General features: G+C 45.9%; 1 long non-coding RNA gene across 1 annotated transcript in view; it reads right to left on the bottom strand.

Annotated features, from left to right (window-relative positions):
- Nucleotides 1–17,786, bottom strand: part of LOC108523869 (uncharacterized) — a 97,716-nt gene extending 79,930 nt beyond the window's left edge. The window contains exon 1 of the long non-coding RNA XR_001883913.1: nucleotides 17,526–17,786. This is a non-coding gene — a long non-coding RNA (uncharacterized LOC108523869). The remainder of the gene's footprint in view (nucleotides 1–17,525) is intronic.
- Between the last annotated feature and the right edge of the window lie 1,946 nt (nucleotides 17,787–19,732).

The following is a 19,732-nucleotide window of genomic DNA, read 5'->3' as shown; positions in this document are numbered from 1 at the left end:
TTTTTTTTCTGTGCTCCAGTGACTGCTTCAGAAAGGGACACTTAGAGGGTCGTTCGTTATTAATGAGATACAGTTGACACCCTGGCTTGGGCAGCCGTTTCTCAGTGTGTGCTCCTGTCTGGGGCAGCTCTGGCTTGGGAGTAGAAATGACTCAAGACAATCCACCAGTGGTGGGAGAACCCAGACCTCCTTGCACTGTCAAGAGCCAGCTGCAGATGCCTCTGTGGGGGCATGTGCAGTTGAAGCAAAGGATCAAGAAGTCCTAGGAATGATGACAGTGAAGGTCATGGTCAGAGCATTGCTGCCTCTGAGCTCCAAGCCACTCTGTGGTTTCTGAGCAGAATCTGCTTGTGGTTATCAGGAATAATGTGATAATCTCTTGGCTGTCCAAAGTCACCCACACAAAATTTCTGAGACTAGAGATGAGAAAAACAGATGGAACGGGATGGCCAATGTCCCATTCCAGAGAAAACAAAATGTATCCATAGGTAGAGTGTTTTATGCAAGATCATTATGAATGGTGAGAGGACTTCCCCTCAAATTACCAGGCCATCACCCAACTTTACCTCTCATTACATCAAAACCTGACATTTTTCAAAAGTATATCCAATAGCATCTGATAGCTTTACACATGTTAGGCTTCCATAAAAGTTATAAATATCTGCTTTATTTTATATTGGTGTATCAGTAGGGTTGTATGTCAATAAGGCTAATAAAATAAAAAATTAAATGGCAAGGTCAAAAAAGGATGATGACTATTCCAGCAGTGATAGCCAATACAATCGTTGAAATTGAACATTAAAATGTGGGGGAAGCATGATGGAGTATACAGTTATGCATCTGAAGAGGAAGCAGGCCAGTTCTTTAAGAAAGACAATTTGAATCTAAAAAAGTTCTCCTTGATGAACACATTTTATTGGTGTCCTCCATACTGATTTGATGATAAAGTTAAAGCTAGAAAACTGTGCTTCATATGACATGAATAAACTCAGCTTCAAACTTCACTTTTTTTTTTCTTTTGAGATGGAGTCTCACTCTGTTGCCCAGGCTGGAGTACAATGGCATGATGTTGGCTCACTGCAACCTCTGTCTCCCAGGTTCAGGTGATTCTCCTGCCTCAGCCTCCCGAGCAGCTGGGATTATAGACGCACGCCACCATGCTCGGCTAATTTTTGTATTTTTAGTAGAAATGGGGTTTCACCATGTTGGCGAGGCTGGTCTCAAATTCCTGACCTCAAGTGATCCGTCTGGCTCGGCCCCTTAAAGTGCTGAGATTACAGGTGTGAGCCACCACACCTGGCCTCATCTGTGTATTTTAAGTAAGCAGGAATTGTAGCTCTCTAAATTGTAGGTGAACAGGAGGTTAGCATTTAGGAAAAGAAACAGAGCAATGAACTCTGGCCTGTCTTTAGAGAGCTATTTGAGTTCAGCTGTGTTTGGGAACGAAACACTAAAAGCCTTAAGGACAATTTTAAGTGGACTACATAGTGTTTTTTTTTCCTGTGTTCCACAAAAGGGGGATTGGAAGTTACAATAATGAAACTCTTGTTACTACCATTTCCCAGGCTTCTGTTGGTGGAAGGAGACTAGGTGCTGAGGCTAGGTTTGGCAATGTTTTCCACGAAAAAACTAAGAAGGCCAACTCTCACCAGACCCCTAGCATCTTGTCATATTCATGTGATGGCCCAACTTACCGAACTCTCAAAATGAGGGACACTTGGCAACCAAACTCTGCTCCTCTGTTGATGTGACTGTGTTCAGATCATTCAACATATGCCTCTTGGAAAACCTACACTCAAGGCCCAACGGAAGAAGGTAGGATCTGCTTCCTGACCTTGAATGGCTTCTGATATAATAAGCACGGGCAAGAATTGTATTGGAATATAGCTTGTACATTTGCTGGATTGTGTTGAAGCCAATCTCAGACGCCTATTCACAGAAAATCTTTCAGTATGTCTCGCTAACAGATGAGGATTTTAAAAAAACAGACATACAGCACTGCTATGCACCTAAACAATTAACAATAATTTAAAAATATTTTCTAACATTTTGTCAGTGTTCACATTTCTGTGGTTGATGAATAAATGAGTTTTTGCAGTTGATTTGTTTGAATCAGAATTCAAACAAGGTCAGCCGTCTCCACTGGTTGTTCTATATCTTAGGTCTCTTTTATTTCTTCTAATTTTACTTTTATGTGTTACATGCCCTTCTGTTTTCCACTGCCATTTATTTACAGAATATTTTAGGCCATTGTTCCGTAAAATTTCCCACATTTCAGATTTGGCTAATTGCATCCTCATGAGGTCATTTAATAAGAACTTTTATCTTATGATTCCTGTAAGCTGGTGATTAGATTCAAAGTTTTTATCCGATTCAGTTTTACTCCATGGGCCTGGGGCTTCCTACTGTACCATACAGAGACACATAAGGTCTGGTTGTTTCTCTCTTTGTGATATTAAGATTAATAATTGGAGACCAGGAATGGTGTCTCACACCTGTAATATCATTGATTCTGGAGGTTGAGGCAGGAGGATCACTTAAGTCCAGGAGTTCAAAGGTGCAGTGAGCTATGGTCGTGCCACTGAACACTGCACTCCTCCAGCCTGGATAACAGAGTGACACCTTGTCTCCAAAAAGAAAAAATAAGAAAAAGAAGAAGATTGATCATTTGGTTCAGATGTTGACAGCCTTATTGATAAACAGGATTTCATTAGTAAAACACTTGAAGACAATTTTTTAACTCTAAAGTGTTCCGGGTATAGCTAATAAACTAATATCAAAAATAGAAACCTCATAGAGGGAAGCAAGGCAAGACGAAGCTAGAAATATGCACAATAACACTTTAAAAACACATATAACAGGCCATGCGCTAAGTGCTTTGTATACATATACTTAGAACAGTGTCTGGTGCATTACAAGACTAAATAATATTATTGCCATTGTTAGTTTGAACCACTTTACTAACTCCCTAAGTCAGCCTGGTAATCCAGAGGAAGTGAAGATTCCTTCCTAGGCAGAATGACCTGGTTGCTCAAAAGTGAGAAATGGGAATTTCTCTCTTTTCTGTTTTTGGTAACATTGAGCCTGGACCATTTGTGGAATGTTTGGCCATAGGTGTGGCAGAGTAGGGATGGAGGAGTACTGAAAGTTGTAGGTTGGAGAATAACATTGTCAAAGACATTTTAGAATGAAGAACTGGTCAATTACTGAACATAGAAGGAACGGCATAGAATGGCAGGATCAGAGGACAAGAGAGCAGGTTCAGAGCTTTGGCAATGGTCAAGCTCAGACCTACAATTCTATGGGTTGTTCCTCTACTAGGTGGCCTGAAGAAAGACAGATCCATACCTCACACCACACACTTAGGTTAATCCCAGGTGGTTAAATGTGGAAAATGATGCCATGAAAGTACTAGACAGAAGCATGGAATAATTTTTTATATCATGGAGGAAGGAAAGCTTTTCTAGTTGTAACACAAAATCCAGAATCCATTAAAAAGAAAAGACTGCTCTGACTCCTAAAAGTCAAGAACTTGTACATCAAAAAAACCACCATAAGCAAAATCAAAAGACAATTGAGAAACTGAGAAAAATATTTTCATATTATATGACAGATAAGTGCAAATCTTTCTAATATTTGAAGATTTCCAAGAATCTGAGAAAAAGGCCAACAACCCAATATGAAAATAAACAAAAACATTTCACAAAACCACTACAAAAGGCCTTAAACATGTGAAAAGATGTTCAATCTTATTCTTAAGAGGAGAAATGCAGATGTAATTGTAATAACTGTAATGATATGTAATAATAACTTACCATCCATCCCTATTAGATTGGCTGAAAAAAGTGACTGTTGGGGGCAGAAGATGGTACAACCCTTGGAGAGGACATTTGGGAATAGTTATCAAAATTACAAATGCATATATTATTTTCACAGAAATCCTACTTCTGGAATTTATCCCACAGATGCATACCTGTGTGCCCACAAAATAGCAAAGAACTAGACACAATTCAAAGGCCGAAAACGCTTTGGTACCTCAGTCAGTGGAACACCACACAGCTATTAACAGAGACTGTGAGGCTTTCCATATGCTGTTATGGAAAAATCACTGGAGTCAGTGAATACAGACAAGTGCAGAAAGAGTACCTGGAGTGCTGCCTTTTGGGTAAGAAGGGGAGAGAAAAGACCATGTACTCTTATTTGCATGTATTTGCATAAAAGGAAACAAAAGAAACAGACTAAAAACTGACCTCAGGGAGGACAGGGCAGGGTGTGAGTAAGAAGACTTCTCAAGGTAGACCTTTATCTATCGTGTGGGCCCTAAGATCATGCGAATATCTTACATATTTACAAAAAATAAAATTTAAAAACGGTTGAACACAGTGGCTGTAATCCCAGCACTTTGGGAAGCTGAGGTGGGTGGATCACCTGAGGTCAGGAGTTCAAGACCAGCCTGGCCAAAATGGCGAAACCCTGTTTCTACTAAAAATACAAAAATTAAACGATAGTGGTGGTGGGTGCCTGTAATCCCAACTACTCAAGGGACTGAGGCTGGAGAATCACTTGAACCCAAGAGGCAGAGTTTGCAGTGAACTGACATCATGCCACTGCACTGCAGGCTGGGCAACAGAGCGAGACTCTGTCTCAACAGAAAAAAAAAATTAAAACATGAATGGTCCTGGGTCTGAAAGGTATACAGCTTGTTTAGGAAGGAGAAGGCTTGTGTACTAGTATGTGTAACAGGAAGCCCCAGCAACAAGGTGCACCCCGCAAAAAGCACTCACTGGGGAACAGTGGCCCATGATCTTGATGGGGCAATTTAAAAAATGTATTGTGGAAGGGGAAGCACTTGAGCTGGATCTTGGTTTCAACAGGTGCTGATTGAGGAGAAGCTGACAGGCAGTGAATAGTAGGAGGAAAAGCTCACAGGAGCAATGTCTTGGTGAGTGTGGGCAGCAGCTGAGAGCACTATGGGCCTGCTGGGAGCAGAGGGCACTGGAGGACAAAAATGGCCCTTGGGGTCAGCCCTGGGGGGGCCCTACCTGTCCAGATGTGAGCCTGAACTTTACTCTGCAGGTGGTGGGGTGCCATTAAAGGGTTTTGAGTCCCCTTGAATCCATCAGAGCTGCAGCTCTATTAATCTGTTCATGCATTTCCTGTGTGCCTAAGACAGTGGGCACAGCTCCAGGTGCTGGGCACTGAGCTGAGCACCACTCAGCACCCAGCCAGGAGCTGGCGATCTCCTGGGGAGACAGGTTTATCAAAAATGACTAGGGGCCATGTGCTGAGGAAGGCACTAGAAATCTGAACCAACTAACAGGAAACAGGTTCAATTCATTCATTTTAGGGGAAGATGGAGGCCTAGGGGAGCCTCCAGAGAAGTTGGGATGCTTAAATAAAAAGTGGAAAGCCTTATCTGGTGGATGGTTAGTGTTGTAGAGATTCAGGAGGAGAGAATGGTTAGTGTTGTAGAGATTCGGGAGGAGAGAATTGTTAGTGTTGTAGAGATTTGGGAGGAGAGAAGATGCTGGAGTCAGGAATCCAATCAGCAAAGCAGGTGAATCAAGGCATTTAGGAGAGGTTGCCTGGAGCTAGAATGAAGGGGGTTCCAACTGTAGGAAAAGTACCAGTGAAATAGGACAAGCAGGGCCCCAAAGGCCTGTGTCATGGGGCAGGAGTGCAGCTGGTGGCTGGAAATGAGAATCAGCGCTCTGGGAACAGGTGGCAGCTGGGGAGGGGGCTGTGATGTTGGAATTCCTGCGAGCATGGCTTGAAGCAGTGGATGCAGCAGAGGTCCTCCAGAGAGGAAAAAGTAAAACTAAAGAGATTGAGAATAGTTACATTTTAGGGTGCAGGGGCTGAAAGGAGTCATGAGTGAAGGAAGAGAAAAAAATCACAAGATTTGGGCGATCTTGGGGGAGATTAGAGCCTCGACAGCAGGAAGGCAGAAGGGATGGAGGGCAAGGCATGATGCAAAGACCACTTCAGAGAAGGCTGGAACACGTTCTGATACAGCCAGCGGCAATGGAAGACCGCAGCAAGAGAGGCTGGCTGAGCCAGAGGTGAGGAGAGTGAGGAAACAGTACCGTCCTTTCCATGGAGCTTGAAAGTGAGAGAAGACAGGAGGGTAGGCCAGGGGTCCATGGGAAGCAGGGTCACGGTCCCACAGCAGGCTGAAGATGGGGTTCCCTGAACTGCAGGGCTGACCCTACAGTCACATAAGAAGCCTGAAGACTCGGCCCAGCCCTTGGCTTTGGGGAACCCCCAGTTACTAGCAGCTGGGCAGAGACCTAGAAGACGGACAATGGCGGAGAAGTTGGTGTCTGAAAGTCAAGTTAAAGGAAGCAAACAGAGGTGATTCTGCCCAGAGTCCTCCCCTACTGAAGCCCACGGTGGCCCTTGACTGGGCTCCTTGACTCCTGCCTTTGATTCCCTCTGCGGTCTGGCCCCTTCAGGCCATCCTCTGAGGGCTGCTTTGATTTCCAGGGGTTGCTTCCAAGACTGAGTGCTTTAGGATGGGAGTACAGAGAGGAAGAACATTGTGAAAGTGCAACTCAACTCAGAAGAGATTTTAAAAATGAGACTTTGCTGCTTTCCAGGGAGGAATATCTAGGATGCCAGCAGGTTACGGCTTGCAGAAATTCTGCCTTAGTGAATAGCTAAGATCATCTCACCGTTAGCCAAGCAAGGACGCCTGTCTGAGCATCTTTCCTCTCTTGGCATTCTGAACTCACAGCTCATCTGGTTTTCTCTTGATTTCTCAGTACTGTCATGGTTAGTCTTGAAAACCATGATAACAATTATGTATTATATGAAAATTGTCATCTATTATAGCTATATAATATTATTATAATAACAATCATTTATTGAGCACTTGCTATGTAGCTGACATTGTACCAAACACTGTATCTTTTTTAAAAAATTGTTTTATTACACTTTATGTTCTGGGGTACATGTGCACAACGTGCAGGTTTGTTACATATGCATACATGTGCCATGTTGGTGTGCTGCACACATTAACTCATCATTTACATTAGGTATATCTCGTAATGGTATCCCTCCCCCCTCCCCCCACCCCATGACAGGCCCTGGTGTGTGATGTTCCCCATGCTATGTCCAAGTGTTCTTATCGTTCAGTTCCCACCTATGAGTGAGAACATGCGGCCAAACACCTTATCTTTTTCATTTCATTTAATGGTTGGCCATCCTCACAAAATGGGTTCTGTTGTGACTTCATTTTCCAGATGGAAAAACAGATGTTCGGATTTTAGATGACTTGCCTGGGTCACAGGATGCAAGTGGGTGAGTCAGGAAGCCTCTTCAGGCTGAAGTCAATGTTCCACTTGGGCCTCTTCCCTCAGAGGACGCCCCCCTCAATTCAGTAACTGCACTTTAACCTGCCTTTTGGGCTCACGAGTACTCAACCTTAACCCTCTTTCCCGCTCTCTGCGCTACCACATCCCACACTGCCCAGCTCCTTTCCTGAACCAAACTGTCTCAAGCCTGCTTTCCTGTGACTTTACCTCTGCCACCACTTTTGCTTTCCCAGGGAGACGTTTCCTGTCCTTCCTTTGGCCTCTGGACTTCCGCCTGTCAAAATCCACCCATTCGTCAAGGTCCGTCTGAGATGCCAATTCCTTCCTGAAATGCCCCGTGTTCTTTGGCGGCCCATGGCCTCCTCAGTCTCAGAACTGTGTGTTTACCTTGGGTTCCCTCTACTTACAGTGGGGTTCAAACTATTTTGCGACAGCACCCCCTCCTGGTTCCCAGAGGCAAATGCCCTGCAACTCCGGAAAGGGACCTCAGCCTGGGTTCTAGATAACCAGGGCGGCATTTTCTAATGTTTTCTATTCTGTCCTTCAAATGGACAAAAATTTCGATCTTGTGCCATGAAGAGTCTACACTTGTTTTCATATCAAAATAATGTTATTTTCCAAAATCATTAGGTGAGGTTGAGATTTCAGGAAGACGTGCTTTCCCGTGGCAGACGCTCCCTCCATCCCACTGCCAAGTACTAACAGGAGAGGCACATCCAAGTTTAGGAAGCAGGTGAGCAGAACACAAAGTCCTCAAAGGCAGAAACTGCCTCTTGCCCTGCCTCACCAGCGGATGTCGACTGTAGAAAGAATGAACTTTATATTTGCTCAAATGGATTATATGTTAACACCACCTCCTAAAAGGTCTGAAAATCATTTATTTCTCAGTAGATGTAGGTTTTCCTTGTGATCAAAATGACTTGATTAATTTGCTCAATGAAGCTATTTTTTAGAGCTGGTATGAGCCCACCAACATAGTTTATGTTCCCAAGTTCTAATTTGTGGGGTCCCTAGAAGGTTCTGTTGCTTTTCCATTTCAGAAATCTCTATGTGCTAGAAACAGAGCCAGACCACATTCTTAAATTGCTGCATTTGTCCCAGAGCCCTCCCACCTCCATATTCGTTGCCTTTCTCTTGCCTCTGAGATTCTAAGAGACCCGATGGTAATCTAACTCTGATGTGGCCCGGCTGCAGCTCAGCCTGCCCCCTCCTTGCTCTTGGAGCACTACAGGCTAAATCATTTCCTTTTGGCAAGAACTCCCACCTTCTCAGAATAATTCCTTCTGCCAGGGCAGGAAGGCTGTGAGCTGGCTGGAGCCACCCTGGCTTCTATCTCTCTGTGATTAGGTATCAATGATTTTATCTCCATGCCTTCATCTTTGCAGCAAGGAAACTGTCATAACAAACCCACATGGTTGGCATGGCATGGGTTGGGTTTCCCGGCAGGCAGCTGGTGTACTGGGAAGAGTTCTCAGGATTGATACCTGTGAGGGATGAGGGGCAGGGCTGACCAGGAGAGAAGTCTGACCATGACGCAGTAGCAAAGCAGTCTCAAGCTGATCTTCCATGGAGCTCTGGTGCTGGGATGGTCCTCAGACTTGTCCTCCATTGAAGCTTTTGTACTCCACAGTGAGTGGTCCCCAGGAAGGGGGTGTTTGCTTGGGTTTTATGGTTCTCTTTAGCGTAGGGCAATGGGAAGGAGGCTCTGCTGTGAGCCACCAGCCTTGAGGGAATGAGTGTCTCAGTGCTGGTGGGGGGATCTGGGCAGCTGGGCAGTGTTTCCTACAATACACAGCTGCCCAGCCTCACGGTGAACAGAAGCCATGAGCTCCCTACAGCACTCTACTGCATTAATAAAGATGAATAACTAGGAGCCTGCTTATCCCAAGAGTACAACATTTTCATAATAGAAGATGTCATTTCACTAAAATCTTAGACATCAGGCACTTCAGGGAATGGGGAAAAGTTATAGATGGGGGGCAACCCAAGAGAGGTGTGAATTTTTTGAAAAATGGTAACTTGGGATAAATGGAAGAGTCAAGTCTCACTATTCCTTAGTCAGGAACCCTTGTCACAAGCAGGGGCCTGCTCAGAGAGCCAGTCCCTGAACCCCAAGCCCAGGCTTGATTTGTGAGGGACTGGGCCCATTCCCTGAGGGAGCTCCTGGTGAAAGAACATGTTCAGAAGGCAAACAAGGAAGGGGAAAAACCACACTCAGGACAAAAAAAGCATAAAAGTAAACACAGAAGTAAAATATCTTCTTCTTTCTGACAAAGGAAGAGCTTGATGTTACAGTGGATTTAACCAGAATGAGCCGGTGATTCCTGTATAGTGCAGGGCCCAGCATTTCAAGAGGACTGGACCTCAGGAAGAACCATAGTTCTCCCGTGTTACAGGAAAATACCGGGCCAGCTGTGGATTGCCGTCTTCCTCAGCTTTCTGAAACTGGAGAGCGTATAGCTGTCACTCACCACCTCCATCACTCATCTTCTATTGGCAACAGACGCTGCTGACCCTGTCTTCCTAGTGAGTGTCACTTCAGGGTCTTGAAACCAGCCCTGTGAAGTGCTTCTGAACCAGGGAAGAACGTGGCAAGCAAATGGAAACTCAGAAAAATAGGGCTGTTTTCTTCTCGAGACTAAATTTAAGATGGCTTGGTTTATACATATTTCTATTGGCAAATCATCCACAGCATGTTTAACAGATGTCCTATAAAAGAGACATAAAGGCCGGGAGCTGTGGCTGATGCCTGTAATCGCAGCACTTTATGAGGCCAAGGTGGGCGGATCACCTGAGGTCGGGAGTTTGAGACCAGCCTGACCAACATAGAGAAACCCCGTCTCTATTAAAAATACAAAACTAGCCGGGCGTGGTGGCACATGTCTGTAATCCCAGCTACTCGGGAGACTGAGGCAGGAGAATCACTTGAACCTGGGAGGTGGAGGTTGTGATGAGCTGAGATCATGCCATTGCACTCTAGCCTGGGCAACAAGAGAGAAACTTCGTCAGAAAAAAAAAGATACAAATTAAACTGTATTAGTTTTTTAACAGTATAGAAAAATAAGTAGGGCATAGTGGCTTATGCCTGTAATTCCAGCACTTTGAGAGGCGGAGACAGGAGGATTTCTTGAGGCTAGGAGTTCAAGACCAGCCTGGGCAGCATAGTGAGACAAAAAATTTAAAAAATTAGCCAGATGTGGTGGCGTGCACCTGTAGTCCCAGTTACTCAGGAGGCTGAAGTGGGAGGATGGCTTGATCCCAGGAGGTCGAGGCTGTAGTGAGCTGTGTTTGTGCCACTGCACTTCATCCTGCCTGACAGAGCAAGACCTTGTCTCAAAAAAAGTATGGAAAAATAGTATAATGAGAATAATGGCCAGTGATTCAGCACCTCCTGTCATCAAGTGTTTTCTGTGGTTAGATCATTTGGCCCTGGCCATGACCCTATCCTATAGATGAGAACACTGAGGTCCATGAGATCCATGAGATTAAGCCTCAGGAGGCGGAATGCAGAACGTGGATTTCAGCCTGAGGACTTTTGAGCTAAAAAATGCCTAGACTTGTCAATATTGTGCTTTTCTGTAGCCAGGTGATTTTCTGAGTTTGAGGTGCATATGCATTTTTTGACCTACAAATACTGAGCCTTAAAGACAATGTGTAGACCCTCTGTGTGCTTACTCGACAATGAAATAGACACACACACACACACGCACGCGCGCGCACGCATGCAGAGGCACTCGCCATGGGTAGTAGCTCTAATTGTGTCTGATCACAGATTTCTTCAACCTTCCTAGCAGCCTAAATACTAGAACTGCAAAGAGAAGCTCTGAAGGCACAATGAGAACAGAGGGTCGTTAATTAAATCCTCACTCCCTCTGTAATGAAGGGCAGGTGAGTACAGCCTAAAATGGCAGAACCCCAAGCCTGAGTCGTAACAAAATGCCATCAAACCCTGCCTAAAGCTATTCGTCCAAATTAAAGTTCTTCTGAATGCCAAGCCCCAGCCAATTCCACAGCTCCTCTTCCACAGTTACTTACACCCCAGTTTAAAGAGAAAGTAAGACGAAAGTGCCTGATTCACTCTGCCCAAATCAGTTGGCTGACATCACAGACATGAACACATGTCCCGCACATGAAATGACCAGCCCCTTGCAAAACGAAGTGGGTTATATTTTGGATAACAAAATTGCATAACAGAGATCAAACCACACAGAATTTGGGCTCAGCCAGAGGTGTTATTATGTAAAATGAAATGGACAGTACTGTTATAGGGTACCCATTACAGGGGAGCAAAGCTCTTGCCTTGTTGGCCTGTCAAAAAGCGATATTCCAAATGTAGAGCATTTCCCAGTCTGACGGATGTTAATTCAATTATCTACTTTGCCAACGTTGAAATGCCTAGGAACCTTGTCAAAACTTATTTTCTCAGCATACCCATTCATAAAATCTACAGTCCTGCACCCTCGTTCAGCATCTGTTACTGCATTTCCAGTAACCTTATAGCCCTTAAGCTTCTGAGTATTGCAGAGAAATACCAAATATTAAATGTCATTTTAAGGACATTTTGGTTTCTGTTGTTGCTATTATTAATTTTCATGTACCTTTAAACTATTTTAGCATCTCATATAACATACAGTTAATTTTACTAAAGTAGATGAATGTAAAGAATATTTTACAAGATACTTTAAAAAAAACTGATGAGGTTTCTAAAATATGCATTTCAAGATCTTCTCAAGAGGTGTCCATGTAAGATTTTAAAAGATAAACAAGACCCAAAGCCCCTCAAGAATTTGTGTATTTGCTCTTTTAGTCTTAATAGTGACTTAGTAACAACATTTTATAGCGAAAAGAATCTGAAAACCATTGCTTCCAATGCTGTACTTTTACGTACCTTTTGAGGATGTAAAGGTCCTACAGTGATGCAGTTACTTCCAGATTTTTTTGGAACTTGTTTAAAAAATGAAATGCGGTTTGTATTTTAGAATAAGCTTACAAAACAATAAAAGTCAAATCAACTAAAGCAGTTTAGATTTTAACATTTATTACCAAGGTGAGGCTAGTGAGAATAAAAAGGAGCTTTCTTTTATATGATTTCTGAGACTTGGAAGAGGATAAGTGAAGTGTTCTATCAGGACCACAAGTCCGGGTCTGGATAAGAGCAATGCTTAGATCTGCAATACAGTAGTCCCTAGCCAGTGTGCAAGAGTCACCCCCGTTTTAAGCTGCATGGCAATGAAATAATGTTAGCAATCCCACTAGTCATAAAGATACAAACTACACTGGGCCCTTCAGAAGATTCTGTATTTCTCAGATGGTATCAGAAGCTCGAGAGTTATGATTGCCCTGTGACTTTACATATCTAGAGAACTGTGCTATTTAAGTGTTATTTAACAGTGCTAAGAGTCGAGTTCAACTCCCACCTCCTCAGACAATGAAATCATTCCGATTCTCCCATTGCGTAGCATTTACGATTCATTGCCACGTCTCCCAAAGTTGATCTGTCAGCCCGAGTGGCTAGGTCAGTCACTGACTCTCTGCTGCTCCCCACCTCCTCCAGCTTACTGTACAGTGAAGCTGTACAGACGCTTACACCTAAACAGGAGGCTGGGGTCACCTGTGTGAGGGCAGGAAGACAAAGGAATCTTTAAAGATGACAAACCTCAGGCAGCCAACCCAGCCTGGGAAGGCAGTGTTCTCCCTTTTCAGCTGTTTCCAGGAGAAGTCAAAGTGATATAGTGTGAAAATGCCCCGGAAGGCTGTTTTAGACATGGATTTAAATAAGTTTTTGTGAGCCACTGTAAGGTGTTCCCAGAGGTGAGACCAGTGAGCCGCCAGCCTTTCCTCTGGCATCCAGGAAAACACTTGTGAAGCAAGAAGTATCATGTTACACCAGCCCTTCTCTTCCCAGTTTCTCCTAAAGCAAAGATTCTCAAACTTTAATGCGCATTAGAATCATCTGGGCAGCTCTTAAAAATCCCAGTGTCCAGGCCACAGCCCAGAAAAATTCAACCAGAATCTCTGGGGATGGGGCCCAGGCATCAGGACCTTCTAAGTCTCCCTCTGGTGAGTTAAATATGCAGCACCAGTTGAGATTCAGTGCTTCTTAAAGAACCCTTTACGAAAGCAGGACTGGTTAAGTGGTGTCTATTCAACGGCACAGAACAGAACATCAACTCTAGATGGCTGTTCAGTTGGCTTATTGCAGGACTGGGGAGAAACACTCACCCACGGTGGTGATGCGGGTCTTTTCCTGCATGCAATCTACAGACCCTGTCTAATATTTTCCATGCCAGGCAATGAGATCACAAACTCCAAAACACTAAATCAAAACCGGAGGCATTACGGGTCTTCAATAAAACTTCATAGCCCGTACACAAGGGGGAGGGAGAAGAAAATTAAAACCATCACCAAGCTGCGGACATATTATATGTGTGTGTGGGTATTTTTTTTGGTGTGTGTGTGTATGTATGTATGTATATGTAGCAAGCACTGGGATGTCATAGCAATTAGAGACAAACATATATAGAACAATAATTAGTTAAAAGTGATTGGCTAGGCAGACAGTAAAAAGTTACTCACAAGTAAAAATTATCCATTTGTGCCTTAAAGAAAGCTCATCATAAACGACACTTGATTTCTAACAAGGAAAATGATTTATGCCATGGTGGGTAGAAATAACAGTGACATACATGTGAGAAATTAAATGAATGTGAAGGAGAACCTACTTTCATGAGAATATTCAATTATAGAGGACTTCAAGACTTCTGAGTTTACACAACCCTGTAACAAAGCCTTTATTCCAAAATAGCAGTGTTTCTAAATAGTATGCTGGATATAAAACATAAAAGCCTTAGCATCTAATTCTAATCATAATTTTAATAATGGAAGAAGTGGATACTGAAGATGGGGGCAGTACTTTGGCTTTAACACCTGCAGGTGTTAGTGTTCCTTTGTGCAAACCTTCTACCTATCTCATTTTCAGGGCTTGAATTATGTTTTTGTGTGGGTGTGTGCTGAAGATTGGAGAGGACTGGTCTTATTTAATAAGAAACTAGACAAATCCAGGCAAACAAGGACTGGCTTGATGTTGTCTTTAATCAAGACAAAGGGCTCCACATGGGTCCTTCAGCTTCCTTGTCCATTACTCAGGTTCTATACCATGTAGGAACAGAATTTCCAAAGCATGACCCTTGCATTCAAGGGCAACACAATTCAAACTGGTTCCAATTAGGCTGGGCCAGTGTAGATGTCTCACACGTGTCAATAATTGCAGCTGAGCTAGTCAGATCTGCAGGGGTATCCTCTAGACAGCAGGAGACCCTCCTTACTGCTGCCTTTGCGAGTAATCCTGCAGGCATTTACACCACCTCCCTCTCAGCTCCCTTCACAAATGCTATTTCTATCCTTTGTACCCCTGTGGCTACTCTTAGATCTCCCCTTTTCCAAATACCCGGGAGATGTGACACATGGACATTTCAAGTTTCCCAAATAATTTCCATTTTATTAGTGACATTTAGACTTGATACTGTCACTTAAACATTTTTGAGCGCTCACGGCAAAGGTGGAATTTTGACCCATGTCTGGAAATTTCTGCAGGCATTCATGTTGATGAAATGAAATTAAATAAGATCTAATTGCATGGTAGAAGTCATTTTATATAAGAGGAAATTGAGGCTTATTTGACATGCTCATTACCAGGGAAAGAGAGAGACATAATAGCAATCTGCAGAACTCGATTTGGGGCTAGTGAGGATATACACACAAGAATGGCAAGAATGCCAGATCCTCCTGAAGGCTCTAGAAACCGTTTCTTCCTACAAAGGGCACCAACTCTCTGTAGTTTATTTTTATCAGCCAAATTCCACGTTTAAAATGTTTCTACTCCAAAATAAATGTTATTAATGTAGTAGATCCCTGCATTGCAGGGTAGAAAGTATCTTAGATCTTTGTTGCCAATACTCAATTTCCCCCTATTTATTTCTAGTGCAAGTTTCACAGCAAATCAGTTTTCTAATTTGCTTTTTTCTTACATCTCTGAACAGAATTGGGGAGCACTCGTCTTTCAGCGTTTTGTTAATCACATTGAAAATGTTCACCTATTCTTGTTCATTCATTTCATTTTAGGAAAACGAAAAAAGTTTTCCTGGCTTCTCTCGCCATACATTTCCAAGGACATTACTCGTTCGTAGTGGCCAGTGTCAGCGGAAACGGTGCTCCATCCACCACTGCCGACCCGACTCATTTTAGATAATAAGCGTTTCCAGGGTAGCGAACATCATGCACACCTAGGCAAAGAACCAACTTTAGGACCGCCTTGATCAGCTGCAGGCCAAATGAAAATAAGCCGCGGGAATGGGTCTGCGAAGCCAAGGACGTTATTTCTCGCTCTTGGGGGCTCTGTTTCATTGCCAGCTTGTAGGGTCCTCAACACCTTCCATTTGGGGTCTGGAGAGTCTGTGTGTCCCAGTCAGGAGAGGCAGGCTCTGTGCAAAACGCACTCCCCACCTCGTCCTTGAGGATCCACAACGTAGGGAGGACGCACTGACCTCGCGCTCCGAGGCAGCGCTCACAGGCGCCAATTCAGAATCCAGTCTTCCTCTCCCTTCCTCGCCCCCCTTCTTCCATCGCCGCAGTCACTCCCCGCGGAGTTTCGTTGCTTTGTCGCACAAGCCAACTTTTGGTTTGTTAGCTGTTCGCGTTTCCCGAGGGTTTGCAGCTCCCTGAGCTGCCTCAGCTTTTCTTCCCATAGTTTCTTTGCAGCTAGCAGCTCCTCATTTCTCTTTTCGTCAATTTTCTTCTTCTTATTTTTAAGTATGGTGTGGCGGATCTTTTTTGCAAAACTGAGGGCATGTGTACGTGTGGAGCTTGGTACATGATGCATAAAGTGCGTTTGTAGCCTGAGCTGCTTTTTTTTTCTCTTCAAAAGTAAATTTAAGAAGAAAATTAAGAGACTCAATTTGACTTTGATTTTGAACCACGGGACTCAGGGCTCAGTGCTCTTAAAAACACAGTAAAAGCGCAGGTCCTAAGCAGAGCCAGGACTCATGCAGGAGGGAAAGCAGGCCTATTAAGGCCTGAGGCTAGGGCATCGTGAGGAAGACCCCGGATCCCGGCCCTGCGGCCCCTGCAGGCTGCTGCTGGTGGGTACCGGCGTTCGTTGTTAGGCCCAAGCGTGGCCGGGGCCCTCGGAGAGTGCCACCTGTGTTTTCTGTTCTCTGCTACTTCCCACAAGAACCGAAATGCGCACCTGTATGCCCAAGTTGGACTTAAATCAGCTTTTTAAGGTTTCTCCTGGAGACCTTGAAATGCATGGACCCCGGGAACATCCCGGCCTGTTACTTGTTTTAACTCCCACCAAAAATCAAAGCGAGGTAGGAGACCTGAAGTGGGGGCGACTGTAGCTCCAAGAGCAGCCCTGTCACCGAACCCCTGGGTGGTTAGCAGTCTGAAGTTTCAGGTGCTGAGTTCACGGCTCAGGTGGCGTGCAGCAAGGGAGTACTCACCAGCAACCCCCCTTGCTGCCAACCCCAGTTCCCAGAAGGACAGACACCCCTTCGCGCCTCCTTTTTGACTCCCGATTTTGGCACAGAGTTTGCCTCTCTTTCTTTCCCTGCCTTGGGAAAAACTGGGCGAGGGCCCGAGGCCGCTGGGGTACCCTCACATCCATCCTCTGCCCTGGTAGGAGTCCAGCCCCAGGAGGAAGAGTTTTGCCCCAGGTTTCTGAGTGCGCCCTCAGCTAACAGGCTCCCGCGACCCTGGAAGCGGCACTTTGTTGCACTCCGCGCCCAGAACAAGTTGAAATACGGTGCCAAACCCAGCCAAGTAAAAACGCAGAATCCGCGAGCTCTTTACCTCTGTGCGCTCAGCGCTGACTAGTAGTAGCTGTCCCCGGGCCATGGAGAGGGCTAAGCTGCCTCCTTGGGAGGTGGGAGAGACGTTTCTTTTCCTTCTGCAATCTCATCTTAGGGCCACTTTTCCCCAAGCCTAGCCTGCCGCTCTGGAACCCGCGATGCCCAGCCGGGGGACGACAGGGGGCGACAAACTGTAAGGTTTTCTCTATGCCCGATCGTGCAGAAGGCTGCAGCGAGGACTGTGTGGTCCCGATCGCGCACAGCTGGCTGCGGGAAAGGGGCCGGGATTGAGACAAGGGTCCGCGGACTCTGCTACCCCAGAGAACCACCCCCTCTCATTGTGCACAATCCCCAGACTCACTCTTCTACAGTCGCCCCCAGCCAAGGGCTGCCTTCACGGGGACGGGGGCGGAGTTTTGTCCCGGACTGCGACTCCTCGCCAGTTTTCCAAGCTCGGCAGCAGAGGTGGGGTGGACGTTCCCCTGAAAGGGTAGTTGGGCTAACCAGCTCTCACGGTGTCACAACCGGCTTTATTTCCTTGTCTTTGAGTGTGCCTATTGACTCCTCACCTACTGGGGGGAAGAAGCGGCGTTAGCTGCTTTTCCGGATCACGAGTATGCACGGGACTGAGGCAGGGATGTGGCGTTCCTTTATCTCAGAGACTCCAAGGTCTGGAAATCAACCTTTCTTGGTATCTCGCGCCCGACGAAGGTCTAGATCAGAGGCTAGCAGATTCCGCAATGGAGAGCACTGGGCAGCGTGCGTCCCCACTCCCCGCACTCCCGGAGTCCCGGGCAAACTGTGCATGCTTAATCCTCTCTTCGCTGCCTTCCCGTAACTCCTGGCTTTGGCGTGCCCACTTTAATCCAAACCATTCCCTTTCCCCGTTCCTTACTCCAAACCTACCTACGCTGTCATGGACAGGCCTGATGTTCTACATAGGTTCCTCTGCTCCCACTCTCGCATCTTCCTGCCAGTGCGCTGACCCTCAAACCTCCTCCAGGTCTCCAGGACCTCCCGGAGACAGAGACTGTACTGTGTTCACGCCGCTGGAGAGGAAGAGTTCACTTCTTTTAAACCTGATTTTTCTTTTTCCGTAGGTAATTCTTGCCTGTGGCCCCACCGCGTGCTCTCTCTAGAGAGCCTGAGTCAGTCTCTCTTAACAGATACATTTAGATGGGTGGATTAGGAGCCAGGGATGCTCTCTGACCCTGCAGTGGAGGGAAAGGGGTCGGGGCCTCCGCAGCCAAGGCTCCCCAGGCTGGGCTGATAGGGTCCATGTGCTCCTCAGCCACTGTCACCGCGCTGGCGCCATATTCAACTCTGGGTGGCTAAGGAGAGCTAGACCCTTGGGGTGGGCGGGAGGGAGGGGAAGAGGGTTCTCCCCTCCAGGGGAGAGCTGGGAGTCTCAGAAATCTCTGCTGTTCCTACTCTGTCCCCTATGCCCTCTTCCCGGTCTAGCACATTCAGTCCAATGCCTTTGGTGCTTATTGGGCTCAACCTCAGAACTCTCAGGTCCTGACACCCTCAAATCAGTTCAGGTTCAAAACCACGAGTTTCCTCCTCCTGGGCCTCACCGCATGGCTACTGGACACGGTTAGTTGCACAGGTTGGGGAGTTCAGAACTGCTCTGGTGCTGGGTAGAAACAGAGAAATTGTCGATGTTCAATCTCAGGGGCAAATAATTCAGGACTGCGCAAAACCTCATTTAAATGAAGGAGAAATGACCATTTTGTGGTTTAACCGAGACTTCCTGAAGCTGCAGGTACTGGGAGAAAGACGAGGCCAGGCCACCCGGGATAGAGTGGTGCCAGATTTCACCGCCAAGGAGAAAGGAACTTGTCCTTCAGGCCTAGAGCTGGAGCTATGCATTTGGCCTCCCGTTGGTCGCGCTTGGGGACCGGAGGGCGCCGGATCTATGCGCCTCGTAGCAGCAGGCCGGAATCCTTTTGCCTCCTGCCCCTTCTGTCGCCTCTTGGAGAGGAATGAGTTCTGGTGGCTGGGCCTGGCTGTAGGAGACAGGATTTGGACCGTGCCCCTCTCGCATCACCGAAATCACTCCCACTATTCCGAGAGTGGTTGGCTATTAAACGTTGTGAAGATTTCCTGAGAGAAGGATTGAGGACCTGGCCAAGAACGGGACACACATGAATCAGTTCTGCCTTGTGTCTTCCCGCCAGGCGCCCTGCACCGCGCTGGACGCTCACCTTGACACTCCCAGCCAGCTGGGGTACTGATCCCACTCTTCCCCGGCCGCTGCCCAGGGAGTGGGGAGGTAGAGACAACCATATCCTAAACACCTTGCCACGATAAACTTTTATTCTCTATCTTATTATTAATGGTGGCAGAAATAAAATTAAAACCAAAACGAAAACGAGTACTAGTACTAGCACACTAATCAATTTGAGATGACTTCCCCATCATTCTCGAAGCCAGAGGAGGGAGGGGGCTGCAAGGGGCTCAGAGTAGTGCAAAGTCCCAGGCCCAAATGGTGTGTGTGTGTCTGTGTGTGTGTGTGTGTGTGTGTGTGTGTGTGTAGAGGAGTGGGTTGTGGGGGGGGGGGGGGGG

Source organism: Rhinopithecus bieti, unplaced genomic scaffold (genome assembly GCF_001698545.2).
Source record: "Rhinopithecus bieti isolate Rb0 unplaced genomic scaffold, ASM169854v2 scaffold_76888, whole genome shotgun sequence".
Classification (NCBI taxonomy): Eukaryota; Metazoa; Chordata; class Mammalia; order Primates; family Cercopithecidae; genus Rhinopithecus; species Rhinopithecus bieti.
This window is presented reverse-complemented; position numbering and strand designations above follow the sequence as displayed.